Here is an 18,690-nt window from a genome sequence, read left to right on the forward strand (position 1 = left end):
GGGATAATACCCACCTGCGGAAGTGAAGAAACAGGTTGATAGAGCCAGAAGAGTTCCCAGAAGTCACCTACTACAGGACAGGCCTAACAAAGAAAATAACAGAGCGCCACTAGCCATCACCTTCAGCCCCCAACTAAAACCCCTCCAACGCATTATTAAGGATCTACAACCTATCCTGAAGGATGACCCAACACTCCCACAAATCTTGGGAGACAGGCCAGTCCTTGCCTACAGACAGCCCCCCAACCTGAAGCAAATACTCACCAGCAACCACATACCACACAACAGAACCACTAACCCAGGAACCTATCCTTGCAACAAAGCCCGTTGCCAACTGTGCCCACATATCTATTCCGGGGACACCATCACAGGGCCTAATAACATCAGCCACACTATCAGAGGCTCGTTCACCTGCACATCCACCAATGTGATATATGCCATCATGTGCCAGCAATGCCCCTCTGCCATGTACATTGGTCAAACTGGACAGTCTCTACGTAAAAGAGTAAATGGACACAAATCATATGTCAAGAATTATAACATTCATAAACCAGTCGGAGAACACTTCAATCTCTCTGGTCATGTCTGGTTACAGACATGAAGGTTGCGATATTACAACAAAAAAACTCCCAAACCAGACTCCAGCGAGAGACTGTTGAATTGGAATTCATTTGCAAATTGGATACAATTAACTTAGGCTTGAATAGAGACTGGGAGTGGCTAAGTCATTATACAAGGTAACCTATTTCCCCTTGTTTTTTCCTACCCCCCCCCCCCCCAGACGTTCTTGTTAAACACTAGATTTGTGCTGGAAATGGCCCACCTTGATTATCATACACATTGTAAGGAGAGTGATCACTTTAGATAAGCTATTACCAGCAGGAGAGTGGGGTGGGGGGAGAGAAACCTTTTGTAGTGGTAAACACCCATTTTTTCATGCTTTGTGTGTATAAAAAGATCTTCTATACTTTCCACAGTATGCATCCGATGAAGTGAGCTGCAGCTCACGAAAGCTCATGCTCAAATAAATTGGTTAGTCTCTAAGGTGCCACAAGTCCTCCTTTTCTTTTTGTGAATACAGACTAACATGGCTGTTACTCTGAAACCCATACAAAAATGTATTTAGGAAAAAATCTTCCAATTCAACCCATTTAAAGAGTCACATAGAGCAGCCCTGATATTGTATTTTTAAAATATGGCTGAAATACTGTCCAGTTAAAGTAGGCTTTCTAGATTAAACCAAGCTGTATTATCAGAAAAAGCCACTGGTGATTATCTACATAGGTTTTGTGAGTGTAATGTAATGTAGTTCAAGTCATTTGGATTCAAGTCTGGGATTTTACTGTCTCTCTTGGAACCTGACACTAAACCATCCTAATCGTTAGTTACAAAATGAAATGTCTTATCAATGTACACAGGGTAAAGAAACAATAATATCTAACTCTTCTGGTAGGTGGAGTCAGCAGCAACAAGGGCTTGGTTCAATAGCTAGGTGTTCCTCAGCAATACAACACAGAACTGGCTCCAGCCCAGTAATCTCAGAAAATTAAACACCCTCGGTGCCTCCAAGCAAGCACTAAATCTGTAGCAAAGAAAACTGAATAAGAAGGGAAAAGGAACCAAACATTAATTTGGGAAACACCAAAGCCACAATTTGAATATGTTCGGCAGCATCCTTTTCCTCACTTTCTCACCTCATGGCATGAAAGTCTGACAACAGATGTAACACATCACTCCCCTTTCCCTCTATTGTACCACACTCGCAGTTGCTGTGCTTGGTCTGTGAAGACCCAGAGTTCATAGGTGCATTTATGTGAGTTCGCCTTCCACCCAGAGGGGAATGGTGGTGGTGAGCATCAAGCAACAACTCAACTACTTTGGAACCTGACTATGGAAGTCCCATCCCAGGCACTTTGGGACAGCTTAAGTGGGGATGAATTAGTGGTGTTTTCCTCCCTTTTTATCCACCTGTGGTTGGCTTTCCCACAGGAAGACCTAAAGTCATAGATGATGGATAACATCAAATGGCTCTTAAGTAGATTAAAAGATTCTTCAGCATAGTACAGCTTAAAAACAATGTGATGAAATGATTGTGGGGTATTGTACTAGTCAACCTAAGGGTGGCAGAATCTGGCCCAACATGAGAACAATGGGCCAGATCCTCAGCTCATGGAATGCAGCATGGCACCATTGGCTGGCCCAATATCTTTAGAAGAATCCAGATAACCCAGAGTAGAAGTCAGTTACAGTGATTGGTGCAAGAGGGTCAGAGCCAGAGCCTGACAAAATTCATATATATACACAGAGAGAGAGAGAGAGAGAGATCAACACTCAGAGATCATCCAGAGCTCTGAGATAATAATAGAGAGCCCCTGACTAAGCCAGCCCTGATTATGGAATGGGCTCCACTTGAGAGAAATTGGGTGATTCCAGGTTTAACTGCTGAGTGGGCCCAGCTGAGGAAGGGCTGGAGGAAAGAGAATGCAGGGAGTCAAAAGGGGCCAGCAGGTCCTTGAGTGAGCAGGAGGGCACCTTGAATAACTGGAGAACAGATTGGGAGACTCAGAAGGGAAGTAAAGAGGTGAGGAAGGAAATGGTGCAGGGAAAACTGCAATATGGGTAGAGGATTTGATGTAGCTGTGCAGTATAGGGCCCTGGGCTGTAACTCAGAATTGAGGTTGGGACTGGATTCCCCTACCAGCCCCAAGGAAGTGGTGTACAAGAGTAGCTGAGCCCAGCGAGGGAGCTGCAGGTTGAATTGTGACCTTGCTGAAGAAGAGCTGTGGAGAGTTTTATTTCTGTTCAGATAGTTTTGAACTTTAGTTTGGATAGCTGACCCTGGAAGGAATGGGCTAAAGACTGTGCCCTGGCTGGAGGGATGAGTTATCTGAAAGAAACCACCACAGCCCCAGAGTGACTGGTGACAAGGGCTGCTACCCCACAAGGACACTGTGTTGCCATGCCTGGCCCTGAGGAAGTGCATAGCAGTGAGTAAACCCTGTTACAATGCTTTTTCTTGCATTGCTTTAACTGCAGCATGTCTGAAACAACTATATTTTTGTAGTTTTCCTTGTCCACTCTCTTTTCCTATACCTCATGGCAAGCACTGTATCTCCACCCTGGTCTACATCCAGCTCTACTTCCTTCAAAGGCAGGCTCACTGATGATAGCACCTCTGGCAAACAGTAAATGACTGACTGTCCTTGGCCACTTTTATATTGCATGAGTACATGTGCTGCCAGGCCCCTATCTGCAGAAGGGATCCTTTCAGCAGCAAATCAGCATGAAGTGATTTACTTTGTCCATATTGGATACAAGGTTAAGGGGCTGGGGGAATCACTCCAGGTTGCACTTGCTTTTGAAATCTTTACTTCCATATTCCATAAGTCCTTTGGAAGAAATTTCATACAAAATGAAATCAAAGATTGCCTACTTGAAACTTCCTTTTCTTTGGATGGGATAGGTATTGCTGGTAAGTCATATAAATAATTGTGATGCTAAGAATAGAATTTACTTAGCTCCTGGCCTAGCCCAAATTTGGTTGGTGGGTTTATTTTTATTTTTTGTTTCTTAATTCTACATAAATTGTGCTGCCTTGGAACAATAAACAAACTCCAAACTAGAAAAGCCACATTCTGTGCGTTAAGGGCTGGCTTCCTCTCTCCTTTACTTTCACTGAGCGGTACTTTTATTCCATGAGTTGTCCCCTGATTTCAGTGGGGAACTTTACTAATAAGATACTAAAAGTGTGTGCTGCAGCAGAATTGATCCCTTGTTGCCACATTTTCAAGAGCTCAGTTCCCATTTGAGTGCTTTAGTGGAGTGGCCAGACTTTCAAAAGTGATCCATAGCTGCCTGCTCCCACCATTCTAGCCTTTTGACAATCGGATGCTAAATGTTTGTCAGTGCCCTAATTATGTTCTTCTTCAAAAGCAGAAGGAATGTGGGATCTTTTATGGCGGAGTAGTTCCGAGACATTGTAGCTCAGGGTACTAGAACAGACTAGATGCTGCAATTCAGCTAATTAAAATGATTGTAGTTGCTTGCTGAACTACGTTTCCCAGGATTATTTCAACCTAAGATCAGAACTCTTCCTCTTCCCAGTCTGGAAAGTCTTGCTAGAGTGTCTTAAACAGCATAGTGTAGAGCCCATCCAACCAGGTATGCATGTACGTCTAAACAACTCAGTTTCATTAGCCCTGGTTTAGCTACTCTCGCCAAAAACTGTAATTTAAATTTTCCTGTAATTATATGCTTTCTTAAATACTCTTTTTTTCACCAGCTCACTGTCTGAGGCTGCATGGTTCAGGTTTGCTTGTGTGTTTGTCACTCTCAAGATTTCAAAGCCAGTAAATAAATTACCTGTCTGCTTTAGAAGTATGATTACCTGTTCTCTTCATTCCCTCTAAAGCACCTGGCATTGGCCACTGTTGGAAGATAGGGTACTGGGCTAGATGGACCTTTGGTCTTACCCAGTATGGCCATTCTTATGTTGAATAAGTTTCATAAAGATGTGTTCAGCTATTGAGGATCTAATTGTCCCAGAAGAAACGTAACATTTTTCATGGACTCTCATTGTGCCGTCGCCCAACTCTGGCCACAAGGGTTTCACTACATAGTTTACCTCATTCAGCTGCTTGATGACCTTAAAGGGCCCGTCCCAGGCAGCCTGTAGTTTGCTCTTTCTCATGGGAATGAGAACCGTCACCTGGTCCCCGGTAGCATAGGAGCGGGCATGCGCTGAGCAGTTGTACCGGACCTTTTGCTTCCTTTGGGCCCTGGCTAAATTCTCCCTGGCCAAGTCCATGAGCTCAGCGAGCTTTCCCCAGAAAGTCAGTACATATTCCGCCTCTGATTTTCCATTGCGGGAGGCCTTCCCCTTCCATTCGTCCCTCAAGAAGTCCAGGGGTCCCCTAACTTTCCTTCCATACAGCAACTCGAAAGGAGAGAACCCAGTGGATTCCTGGGGCACTTCCCGGAACGCGAACAGCAGGTGGGGTAAATACTTGTCCCAGTCCTGCGGGTGCTGGTTTATAAAGGTTTTCAGCATCCTCTTTGGGGTCTGTGCAGTTTACAAACTCGCCAGCCAGCAGCCCTGCATGGAGCAGGTCCTTCGGCCTCTTGTACATGAACCACATCCTCAGGTCAAGGCAACAGAGTTCATATAGTCTCTCCTGCCCCATTAGTTCAATCACATCCTCCTTGGTCTGGGCCCCGGTGCCACTGAACCGCTTCACCAGCTCGTTGCACTGAGGGTGATACATTGAGGCCCAGGTGTGTTGGACCCCACACTTCTCCCACAAGCACCTGAGCAGAGTTGACATGAAATTGGAGCCCGGGTCTGTAAGGACCTCCTTGGGGAACCCCACTCTGCTGAAAAGGGTCAGCAGTGCATCTGCCACAGTGTCTGCCTTGATAGGCAGACCTCGGGATAGCGAGTAGCAAAATCAACCACCACCAGAATGTATTTTCTCCCTGTCTGAGCTGCCTTACTGAGGGCTCCCACTATGTCCACAGCCACCTTCTGGAAAGGCTCCTCTATGATGGGCAGGGGCCTCAAAGCTGCTTTCTCCTTGTCCCAGGCCTTCCCCACCCTCTGGCAGGGGTCGCAGGACCTGCAATACTGCTGGACAGCATCAAAGATCCTGGGCCAGTAAAAGTTCTGTAGCAGCCTCTGCCTGGTGTACTGGATTCCCTGGTGTCCCGAGAGAGGGACATTGTGGGCCAGGTACAGTAGCCTGCGGCGGTACTTCTGGGGCACCACTAGCTGTCTCCTGATCCCTCATGGTTCCACTTCCCCTTGGGGAGCCTGTTCTCAGTACAGGAAACCCTTATCCCACAGGAATTCCCGGCAGTCTTCCCTCAGGGATTTTGCTGTGCTGCAGCCAGCAAGTTCCCTTAGCTTTTCTAAGGAGGGATCCTCCCGCAGCTTGGCCTGGAATCCAGCATCTGTGGAAGGGATGGGGATCTGCTCCCTCTCAGGGGCCCAGTCCGCCGGGGGCCGCAAGGTCAGAGGGGGGCCGGCCCGCCGGGGGCCGCAACATGTTCGTCTTTTGGAGTGGTGTGTGTTTGGTTTTTTTCACACCTCTGAATGACGGTGCAGACAAAGCCTCAAATGGATCCAGGATTTTCTGCATTGTATTCTAAAAATGCAACCTCAGTAACCATTATTCATTACCTTTATTGCTCAAAAGGGGTGAAACTCAGCCACACAGGAAATGTAAGAACAAGCCCTATGCAAAACTTGTATCCCATTTATGACCTATCTCAAGAATTTAAATAGGGTTAAAGTCATGCCTGGGCCTTGGTCTCACTCTCTGCACAGATGTGAATGTCACCCAACTAATGTAATGGAGGTTGAGTAGAACATGTTTATGAACAGAATAGAATTGAAATGATTGATCTCTTTATTGTTCTGGGGCATGCTGATTGTGTGCTGTTGTAGATTTAAAGATACAAGTTTGCATTTTAGCAATATAACCTATATTTTACAGCAACTGACAAATACAGTGGGTTTTGGACAGAATAATCTTCTATAGGTTAGTGTTACAATATTTGGGAATGAGTCCCTTGAACAGGAAATGGAATTTTATGATCTCCTTGTAATTGTATAATTTGTATTTTGCATATATTTTCTACTCATTTCAGGGGACATTGTTATGTTTTTGTGTCAGAGGCATAGTAAACACTCTTCCAGCACACACCCAGAGAAGACTAAAACAATAATAAATAAACAAATGGAAGCAGCCAGAGTGGAGTGGCATATCAACATTTTGTATAGGCAAATATACAGCAGATGGCTTATTTTTAGTGCAACCTTTTCACTAAGCAAGACCTTAATGTCCCACTTTTGATCATAGTTCTTTCTGTTGCTTCTGCCAATCACAGTTGAGTTTTCCATGCGCATGCCACTGTGTGGCATCCACAGTAATTTGAAAGCAGAGGAGGAAAGGGAAAGCATGCCAAATATTAATGTATCTCTACTCACTCAATTAAAATGGAATCCAAAATGAAAATGGAGTTTGAAGCATTAGTATGTGTGAGCCAAGGACTGGTGCCAACCCACATCCGCTTTGTCTCTGTAATGTTTACCACAGGGAGGGAAAACACAACTGACCATGAATGATGTCTTATGGGATTTTATTCCACAGCTGTTCTTTCAGGATTTAGATAAAACATGTCCCTCAAGTACTAGTTTTCAAGGATGTCTGTGACTGTAGATCAAAATATCATAATACCTTCTCTTTGCTACTATCCTTCACTGCACATTGGCATTGCACAAAACCTAGAAATCTAAAAATGCATTGAAAAATGGACACAAAGTGTAATTTCTAATTTCATTGACACTATTTTAAGATCAAACTTACTGCAATGCTGTTCACATTCAAGACATATATGCAATCATTAGCCTGCTTATTACCCAGCTTGCTAGTAATTTACCTTGCCTTTTAAAAAAAAAAAAAATAAAAAGAGCAAAAGTCATTGTCTCCATATGTAGCATGGCTGTATGGCAATTTGATACAGCAAATAGCGTGTGAATCTGAAAAGAATAGAAATGCTGTTAAAAAAGCAAAGCAGCACTTTTTATCACAGGCTTGCTAAAGGGAGAGATGAAGCAGAGACTCTCCACAGCATAATCTAAGGCAATTGTTCACCAACACAGCTGAGTTTACAGTAGTGAAGAGTCTATCCCGTGGCTCAAAGAATGTGTTTTGTGCTGTGACATCGAGACATGATGGGGCAGATTCCTTGCTGCCTCCAGCTTCCACGTAGTACAGAGTAATCTGTGGGAGCTGCCAGGGAGGCACTTAGAGCTCCATGATTCTCTGTCCCATCCCAGCATAGTTTGGGGCAGTTTAGGGTCTTCTGTAATTTATACTAGCTAGGTACAAGGACCATACTCTATAAAAGGGTACTTGGAATGCGTTTCCAAGAGATTACGCACATCATCCCCCCATGTACCAAGGGCTATGGGCTGAGAGGCACAGGGGTTGGTTCTGTACAATCTAGGCCTCTTATTAACTCCCCAGTGCTGGGGATATCGCCAATAGAAGACTTTAGGGAGGTTTCAGCTGCCTTTGCAACACTGGAGCAATACAAAAAGTGTTGCTCAAGTGGTGCAAAGGAGCTGATTATGTACTGGTATCCTGTCTTTTTTTATTTAAGATAGACGTGGTGTTTTGTTGTTTTTTACAGAAAGCTCATAGTTTTACTTTCCTATAATTATTAGATGACATATCATATAAAAACAGCAGAACAGAATTCAGGTTGTATATTTGGCATTTTTTTGCAGGTAAAGATTTATGTACGAAAATAGCAGACTACACCCATCCTGAGCAATCAGATTAAAGATACCCAATGCACTGAGGGAATCCTTGGTACGTTGATAATCCAAACCTCACTAAAAGAGTTTAATTTAAGTCAGCTTGTCCAATAGTGGAAAGGACTGAAAGGTTAGAACTGCAAATTGAAAGGATTTGAAGTTTTGATTCACAACAGCAGGTGCAGTTTTTGGGTCATGTTGGGAAGAAAAACAATTTAGTCAGGGATTAGGTGTGTGAGGTAGGAAGAATACTCCCTATTTTACAGCCAGGAAATTAAGTCATGAATGACTTGCTCAAACATTTTCAGGAAGTCTGTGGCTGAGCCAGGAAATGAACTCACATCTCCTTAATCCCAGGAATGGGGTGGGGCAGAGAATGGGTGGAGCCTTAACTCAGGCCTACAACTCACCATCCAGTACAACTGAACTGACATGGGATAGGTGTTGTAATCTGATGTTGGTATAGGCCATCACAAGGGGGAAGCAGGGAGGGGACTGTGATTCAGAGCAGTGTCTGCCCAGGAAGCATTGTGGCTCATACTCCTGTGATGCAGTTTACAGATCAGCCCTTTCTCAGAGCTGAGGCTTAAAGGCACCATGTAGTACTTAGGGGGGGGGGGGGGAAATCCTTACACTTTTCCATTGGATTTTTTTGTGGTTTTGTTCTATAATTTTCACCTTCTCTAGTATTTATAGGTATTCTGGGGCAGTTTTTCAGATGGTATCCACTAACACACTGCAAATGTTGGGGTGGATTATTATGTGCATTAAATCTCACAGGAGACTACACAAATGGGAATTTGTGCATGCCTATCTCACGTAGGGTGATGCATAAGAAACAGGGGTGTTGGAACAATTTTTATTGTGCGGATGCTGAGAGCCAAACTGTAAACCCTGTATATGATGGAAACCACTTCAAGCACCCCCAGCACCCATAGTTTCAGCATCTATGATAAGAAATGAAATTTGCCTGGAAATACTTGTATGCACATAAATGTGAGTTTTTGTGCATGCTGTCTGGTGCATTCACAAATTAGGTGGTCGCATTTGTGAAGTCCCACTGAAAAACAGCCAGCAGGTTCCAGTGTACAGACAGCAGTTGAGATTATTTTTGAGTTTCAGCTGCTTGTAAGTCCCAAAACTACTGATTTGGAAAAAAAAAAAAGAATTCTAATGTATTTTTACTTATGGTAAAAAGGAAATGAAGCCTGTAAAATATTAATAAAAAACTTCAATAAATGGAGAAATGCACTCTGTCCATGGCCTGTTTTCACTTTCATCCTGTTTGTTTCTCTCCAGATGTTAAAGAGATGACAAACAGCAGCTGCAAAGAAAAGAGAAAGTTAGCAAATATTTTCCACAAAAATACAATTTAAAACTGGACAGACATATTGATATCAAGCAAAAAGATGAAAGGGTCAGTTAAACAAAGACATTCAAACAAATGAAATATGAGAAGGAAACAAAAGGGGAATGTAATCAATAACCAATTTTCAAAAGCAATGTTAACCAGGTAAAAACAGTTAGTAATAAACCTGATTATATTTAGAATCTTTCATACCAACATATTTCATTATATTATAATATTTTTACATATTTAAGGCCAGACTCTGCCAATATTATTCACATTGAGCAATAGATTACTCCTCACATGATCTAGTTCCTTTAAATGAGTCAATTTGAGATGTACAATACTACTAATGAGGCAGGATGGCAGAATCTGGGATGAAATCTTTCCCAGTGAAATCATGGGAGTTTTGTCATTGGTTTTCGAAAGGGCCCAGATTTTACTCAAGCCTTTAATATTAGAGTTATAGTAATATATTATGATTTTGAGTAAAATTGGTCTTTTTTGTTACTGAACCGTTTTCCTATTGCAAAATGGGGTGTAGTCAAAAATCAAATTTATCATGGGAAAATGCCTTTTTAGAAGGGTTTTTGGTTTTTGATGGAAAATGTCTCAGTTGTAATTTTTTTTTTTAGTTTTCAAAAAACAAAACATTTTTAAGTTTTGAATTCTTTTATGCTCCTTCCCCTTGCCTCCAGTTTTCCCCCTTTTCTCTTCTTTGTCACTGAATGAAATTAAAAAGGTCCAGGGATTTTTTTTGCCATATTTTCCTCCTTTTTTTTCCATTTTTTAACTGTTCAGTATTTCTCCAACTTTCAAAATGTTACAAAATGGAAAAAGGAAAAGTGAAACACTAACTTTGCCACTCTGTAAATTTTCTAAAGTTGAAAAAATGTTGAGGTTACAAAGGAGGGAGAAGAAGAAACAGGAAAAGAAAGTAAAAATAAGAACAAATCAAAACTACCACAACAAAAACAGGTTTCAGAGTAGCAACCGTGTCAGTCTGTCCCTGCAAAAAGAAAAGGAGGACTTGTGGCACTGTAGAGACTAACAAATTTCTTTGAGCATAAATTTTTGTGAGCTACAGCTCACTTCATGGGATGTATTCAGTGTGTATAGTAACACCCATTGTTTCATGTTCGCTGTGTATATAAATCTCCCCACTGTATTTTCCACTGAATGCATCCAATGAAGTGAGCTGTAGCTCACAGAAGCTTATGCTCAAATAAATGTGAGTCTCTAAGGTGCCACAAGTCCTCCTTTTCTTTTTTGCACAACAAAAACAGACATCATCCCCTCGAAAGAGGGGGAGATAGAGGGGATAAAACAAGTTTGAATTTCAAAATGATTTTGGTTTTCAAAAAATAAATAAAATACAAAAAAACCTCATTTCAAATTCAAACAAAAATTTCAATTCAAATCTAACTGAAATAAAATTTTTCCTTGAAATTTGCTAAGGAAAATATTTAGAAAATCGAAAATGAGGATGTTTCATTCTACATTTTTTTTATGGCAAAAGAACAGGTTTTCCAACCAGCTCTAATTTTGAGTAAGCTGGCCTGGTAGTCCTCTCATTTAAACTAAATACATGAGAAATAATTCATGTGAAGGAAGATCTCCCTCTTTTTCCTCGGGTATAAATGACGACAGAAGATGCAAGGAATCATTGGGATGTCAGGCCCAATACATTCATTTTGGTTTCATTTATTTTCTTCTTTTTGGTGGCAGCTTTTTGACATCTATGGGATATCTAGTGACAGCTCTACTCTTATCTAAGTCTATGTGTTATAGACAAGCTGTGAGGAGGCATAGCCTCGGATAGCAAGGTGATAATTTCAGGAGACAGATTATAAACTTTCAAATTCTTTGTTAGTCTCCAGTGTCAATATTTACTGGAATAAACAGAATATTTTTTCTTACCCCTTTTAACCAGAGATTTGAATTGATTATGAAAGATTGTAAGCTCTACAGGTTAGGGACCGTCTCCTATTGTGTGCATGTACAACACCTAGCACAATGATGTCCTCATCTCTAGGCACTACTGTAATACTACTATCCTAGTAAGAATAATCAATAATGGGTCAGAGCCTGATAGTACACCAGTGCAAGTCCTAGATTCAGTGGAATTACTCCTGATTTATACTGGCACAACTGAGTAGCAAATCAAGCCTTTGTTTCTAAGTACAGTTGGTCAGAATTCCAAATTTCCATTCCTCAGGAAAATTTGACACTTTAAAAAGATTTCCTCTTGTCCCATATAGGAATGAAAAAAGCCAAAACTTTGATGTTCCCTTTGAAATTTTGTTTTGGAAATGTAGAAATGACCTTTCCAAAATGTTTCATTTAGATAAAGTTGAAGAGCTTTGTTTCAACTTCATTGTGTTGACTTTAATTTAGTAATATTATGTCAACATGATAAAGTCAAACTTTAATTTAATCAAAATAAATGTTTTGATAATTATTCATTAAAAATTACAATAAAGTCAATAGGTTCCCAGAAAATGTTTGTTTTTGTCAAATTAACATTTTCTGAAGGAAAATTGTGACAGTGGAGAAAATTTTGACCAGCTCTATATCTAGGTAAAGTAAGAATTCAGGTACTGCATGTCCAGCAGCACATGCAGGAGGAATCCAATCTTTTTGAATGAACAGTGGATAACATTAAAAACCCAACATTTATTGATCTATGAGACACTATGGAGTGGCCTATGTTGAGGTTTAGTGGTGCTCACACTGTATCTGTGACATCTCTAAGGGAAGGTCTTTGCTGCAGAGTTAACTTAGGCTAATTCAAAAGAGTAAATAACTCATGTCAAGTGAGCAACCACAGTGTGAAATAACACTGGAGTTGCTCTACCTACACTGGTGCTGACTCAGTCATGTGTGGCATGTAGATTTCTGGGGGGATATCCCAGGGCTCTTTGTGCTGCAGTGAGCTGAGCTGTGCTATTAAATCTTTACCAATGAATTGTGGGAGAACTGATCTGTGCTTTCTGGGCACACAAGGGAGATTGTGGGAAGACACTAGTGGTGCTCAAATGGAGCTAGTCTGCATCCCCCACTGTGGAGTAGTCGTTAGTAACAAATAAGTTGTACTCTTGCCAGCTGTAGCCTACACTCCTTCTCAGGCCAGTTACCTCAAGTTACAAGTACTACCACACTTGAGCTAAGGATTTTTGTGTGTGGATGGGAGTTGTGTTAGGAGCAATATTTGAGCTATAACTTGAATTAACTTAGCACCAAAGACCAGTCTTAAAGCTTACCCATAATTCTGATTAATATACAACAAGTAAAGATATAGGGCCACAGACTCAGCCCTGAGTCTGGCACCTTTGCCATAAAGGGGCAGCTGAGGGTGCCCCCTGACACAAGGAAATCCTCAAGTGGTGTACAGCTGACTATGCCAGCCCTCCCATCTCCATCCAGGGGCATGTTAAGGGCATGATAAGCATAGGGCAGTGTGCACTGGTTTCTACAGAAGATAGATATAGTCAGCACATTTTAGATCTTGGAGAATTCCCTCCTCTACCCCATGACCAATTTTTTTAAAAGAACTATACATATACATTACACTAGTGAAACAGACACGTATGCTAGGCATCCACATATCTAATCCGAAAACTCGTGTATATCAAAGAGCACACTGGTATTCTGGCTAGTGATCTCAGGAGTATGAGACTGAATTGTTTCATGAAGTTAATGCTCTCATTTTGTGTTCTTAAAGACCCTGATTTTAGGATTAGAGTGCAGCAGACTTGGAAAAGGATTAGCCTTGATCAATACTACTAGAGCATGGGGAAGATTGGTTCAGTGATTAATTTCGTGTTAGGCTCTTGGGAACAAAACAGCTGAGTATATTTGTCTCCATAATCCCTTTTCCCAAACGTAATTACAAATGGAATTGATCAACTCATGTGTTTCTAGTGAAGCAGAAGCAGACATATTAGAATTGCTGGGTGTATAATAACTTAGTACAGATCATCAGTTCTCAGTGCTAGAGGGAACTGGATATTAGAGTCCCGTTTTAAAAGAAAACATGGTTTTTTCCCCTTCAGCTTCTTGTTAAACAACCGTCATCTTGGACAACTTGATAGTTTCTAAAATATTTATATCTGTCATTTAACAAGTGTAGTCAATAGCAATAAAATGTCAAGTTGTATTGATAGAGTTAAAGAGGAAGGAGTTAAACAGTTACAATTTTGGTAGGATCAGCCTCAGTCAGTCTACCAGTGAACAGGATTTTGTTTTTAATGGGGATATACATGTGATATAACAGTGTAGCCAGTCACCTTGCAAGAACATAACACAAGTTGTAACTATTTGAGTTGTGTTAACTACCTAGATCTGGAAGGAAAACAATAGACAATCACACAGACCTTGACCCCTTCCCAGTAGGATTGCAATTCAGAAACCTAGCAGATATGCTGGCAACAGCACCAAATTCAGTGATTACTTTCCCCAGCAGGAGTCAAACTGGCGTTGAAAAGTAATGGTTAGCACACCAGCTGTATTACTTGCACACTAGGCCACTGCCCCGGACATTTTGAGGCCATGGGTTTTGCACAACTAGGAGAAAAAGTTGCTGTAGAAACTACAATGGAAAACAAAAATATTAAAGACAAAAGGCTGCATTCTGCCCCCAGTTTGCCATGATAAATCTAGAGTTGCTCCACTGTCTTTGGATAATCTATTCTGGATGTATCTTGGTGTAACTGAAGGAAGAATAGTGTCAAGTATCAGGGGGTAGCCATGTTAGTCTGTTGCCACAAAAACAACAAGGAGTCCGATGGCACCTTAAAGACTAACAGATTTATTTGAGCATAAGCTTTCGTGGGTAAAAACCTCACTTCTTCAGATGCATGGCGTGAAAGTTACAGATGCAGACATAAATATACTGACACATGAAGAGAAGGGAGTTACCTCACAAGTGGAGAACCAGTGCTGACAGGACCAATTCCTGTAGTAGGTGATTTCTGGGTACCCGTCTCGCTCTGTCAATCTGTTTCCTCACTTCCCCAGGTGGGTATTATAGTTTTAAGAATCACCTACTACAGGACAGGCCCCACAAGGAAAATAACAGAACACCACTGGCCACCATGTACAGCCCCCAGCTAAAACCTCTCCAGCACATTATCAACGATCTACAACCTATCCTGGAAAACAATCCCTCACTCTCACAGACCTTGGGAGACAGGCCAGTCCTCGCTTATTGACAGCCCCCCAACCTGAAGCAAATACTCACCAGCAACTACACACCACACCACAGAAACACTAACCCAGGAACCAATCCCTGTAGCAAAACTCGTTGCCTACTCTGTCCCCGTATCTACTCTAGTGACACCATCAGAGGACCCAACCACATCAGCCACACCATCAGATGCTCATTCACTCGCATGTCGTCTAATGTTATACAAGCCATCATGTGCCAGCAATGCCCCTCTGCCATGTACATTGGCCAAACCGGACAGTCCCTACGTAAAAGAATAAATGAACACAAAATAAATCTGATATCAGGAATGGTAACACACAAAAGCCAGTGGGAGAATACTTCAATCTTCCTGGACATTCTATAACAGATTTGAAAGTAGCTATACCTGAGCAAAAAACTTCAGAAACAGACTTCAAAGAGAAACAGCAGAACTAAAATTCATTTGCAAATTAACACCATTAATTTGGGCTTGAATAGGGACTGGGAGTGGCTGTCTCATTACAGAAGCAGCTTTGCCTCTCCTGGAATTGACACCACCTCATCTATTGTTGGGAGTGGACTACATCCACCCTGATCGAATTGGCCCTGTCAACACTGGTTCTCCACTTGTGAAGTAACTCTCTTCTCTTCATGTGTCAGTATATTTATGTCTGCATCTGTAACTTTCACGCCATGCATCTGAAGAAGTGAGGTTTTTATCCACAAAAGTTTATGCTCAAATCTGTTAGTCTTTAAGGTGCCATGGACTCCTTGTTGTTTTTGAAGGAAGAATCTGATTCTAAGAGTTACAATGACAAGACAAAGAATTCCATTCTTTTGTTCAGATTATGCTCCTTTCTTTTCTTATGAGTGGAGCTGATTTGATTTTCATGAATGGATTCAGTGACAGACTTTCTCCAGATCCAATGCTGATGCCACTAATGAATCAACTGGCAAAGGGAGTTGACTGACCATGAGTGGAGTGACTTATCTGTTACATTCATAGATCCTCAAGAGCTAGTGTCATGACTCCACGACACAAAAAGACCTGCTCTTATGTACTCAACAGTCAGGACAGTTTCTAGGAGAACTATCAGCTGAGGGCCCAACTCAGTGCAATCAGAGGAACTTCCACTTGGGAGATAGTCCTTTTTAGTATATGTTGGATAACACACCATCTCAAAATTTAGTTGGATCATCGAGTCAATGCCTTTACCTCACCAGTGGCCAAAGGACCTATTATTAACATGGTGTAAGGTCTCTGTAGCAAACCATGAATGTTGTATTCACTGTCTTTCCAGGAAACTGTCCCCTTTTCTCACGGACAAGAACCTAGCTACCTTTTCCTCACCTCCAAGTTGCACTGTTCCAGCTCTCTACCTCAGGCTGAATGCAACAACCATGAAAAAGAATGAAGATAGGTTTTTGTTGCTTTTGAGATGCTTGCTCTAGGCACTATGTGGCCATGTCACACTTTGCAAACTCCACTGGCTCTTTGTCACTGAGAACAGATTTCAGAGTCCTGCTTTTAATCCTTCATAGATAGGACCCTAGCTACTTCAGGGACTGCTTCGCCTTCTGCAATTTCCCAAAATTGCTATGTTCCATCAGGACATGGAGTGGGAAAGACCCATATTTTGACTGTCAGGTTCTTGGGGCAGGACATTTTCAGCGGCAGGACTCTGACTTTGCAAGAAAAGATTAGACTAAGTCCAGACTTGAAAAAATACCTTTTCTAAACAGATTCCCCTAGGAAGAGCAGGCTTGGATAAAAATAAAGCCAGACATAATTTAATTCACACACCCCTATATTCTGCAGAACAGAAATAATTAATACATTTTCCCATATGTTCTTAGAATTTTGCTCTGATTACATACAGAGGTGATGGGTACTTCTAAGGCACTTAAGGTTGATAATCTTGCTGGGTTTCTATTGATCTAACTAAAGTTCCTAGAAAGGGATCTTGTTCTAATGACTTATTTATTAACGTTTATACTAATGATATGAAAAGAAGGTTTTAAAAAGCCCTGTCCAAAGCTCTAAGTGTTTATAAAGCAAAGTATATTAAAAACATGGTTGTACAAACAAGGATAAAGCTGGTAATATCTCATCTATCACAAGACCAGAAACTGAACAATCAACAATGAAAATCAAACATAAGCAATATCAACCATTCCACCCACATGTACAGTCCTCAGTACACTCCTCCCATCCAAAAACCTAGTCATAGATGGGCTTTGCAACACTTGCAAACGCCAATGGGATGCCAATAGGCAGCCTGTGCAGATACATGGTGACTTATACTCATGGTGAGATACCGATCTTAATGAGTGGGCTGCTATATTCTGCACTAGATTCAGTTTCTGAATGGATTTAATGAGGTAACATAGTTTTCATAAGTCTTATTTGTTACTGTTATGGGACATAAGCATCTCCTTCGCCTCATCCGGCTCAGCATTTTCCCCCTCTGTAATGTCGATGAGGAGCTGGAGTAAATCAGTCCCACTCCAGAGATTTTTATTCTTCACTTGGATTTATTTTTTGATATTTATACAGTGGGCCTCAGCGTGAGCCCAAGCTGTACTTTTCAGCCAAACAGCAGAAACAAACACAGCACAAAAGGGAATACCTCTTCCTGTGGGACTGCCTTGTTATGTTGGCTTCTGGGTGCCACTCCTTCCCAAATACTCCATTAGTTTGGTTGCTTCCCCCATAGGGAGGAGAACAGCCATCCACCGAGCCTCTTGTCCGTGCTACCACTTCCCTTGCTGTAGCTTGCCTCTCATCTCGCCTCCTCTCTCTCTCTCTCACCAGAAGAGAGGTGTAATAAATATAAAGGGAAGGGTAACAACCTTCCCGTATACAGTACTATAAAATCCCTCCTGGCCAGAGGCACAAAATCCTTTTATCTGTAGAGAGTTAAGAAGCGCCGGTAACCTGGCTGGCACCTGACCAAAAAGACCAATAAGGGGAGAAGATCTGTGGGGGAAGGTTTTTGCTTTGTTTTCTTTGTTGGTTCTCTCCGGGTCAGTGAGGAATCAGGACAGGGAAAATACATCTCCCAAGCCCTACTTGAACTAAGCACCTGGATTACAAAAATGTAAGTAAAGCAAGGAAATGCGTTAGTTTACCTTTTTGTTTTAGCTTGTGAATTTTCCCTGTGCTAGAGGGAGGTTTATCCCTGGTTTTTGTACTTTTAAGTTTTGCCTAGAGGGAAATCCTCTGTTTTGAATCTGATTGTCCTGTAAAATTACCATCCATCCTGATTTTACAGAGGTGCTTCTTTTACTTTTTTCTTTATAATATAGTTCTGTTATTTAAGAATCTGATTTGGGTTTTTAGTGTCCTACAAACCCAAGGGTCTGGTTTGTGCTCACCTTGTTTATTTTTCAAGCCTCCTCAGGAAAGGGAGTTTAGGCTTAGGGGGATATTTTGTGGGAATAGGAACTCCAAGTGGTCCTTTCCCTGATTCTTTGTCTAAATCATTTGGTGGTGGCAGCATACCTCAGTCCAAGGACAAATAGAGATTTGTGCCTTGGGGAAGTTTTTAACCTAAGCTAGTAGAAATAAGCTTAGGGGGTCTTTCATGTGGGTTCCCACATCTGTACCCTAGAGTTCAGAGTGGGGAGGGAACCCTGACAAGAGGGTTAGTTTTTTGTTTTGTTCCTTTTTTAAAGGTCACAGGCAGCCCTTAATTGCACTCCGGTGTCCTGAGTCATGACCCGAGGTAACCTCTTTTCAGCTCATAGAGAAAAGGGCCTTTACCATCTAAGGCTGATATACCTGCCTTTTACCACTCTCTCTTGTAGCTGTCTGGCCTGACTTGGTCA

Source organism: Natator depressus, chromosome 5 (assembly GCF_965152275.1).
Source record: "Natator depressus isolate rNatDep1 chromosome 5, rNatDep2.hap1, whole genome shotgun sequence".
NCBI classification, from domain to species: Eukaryota; Metazoa; Chordata; order Testudines; family Cheloniidae; genus Natator; species Natator depressus.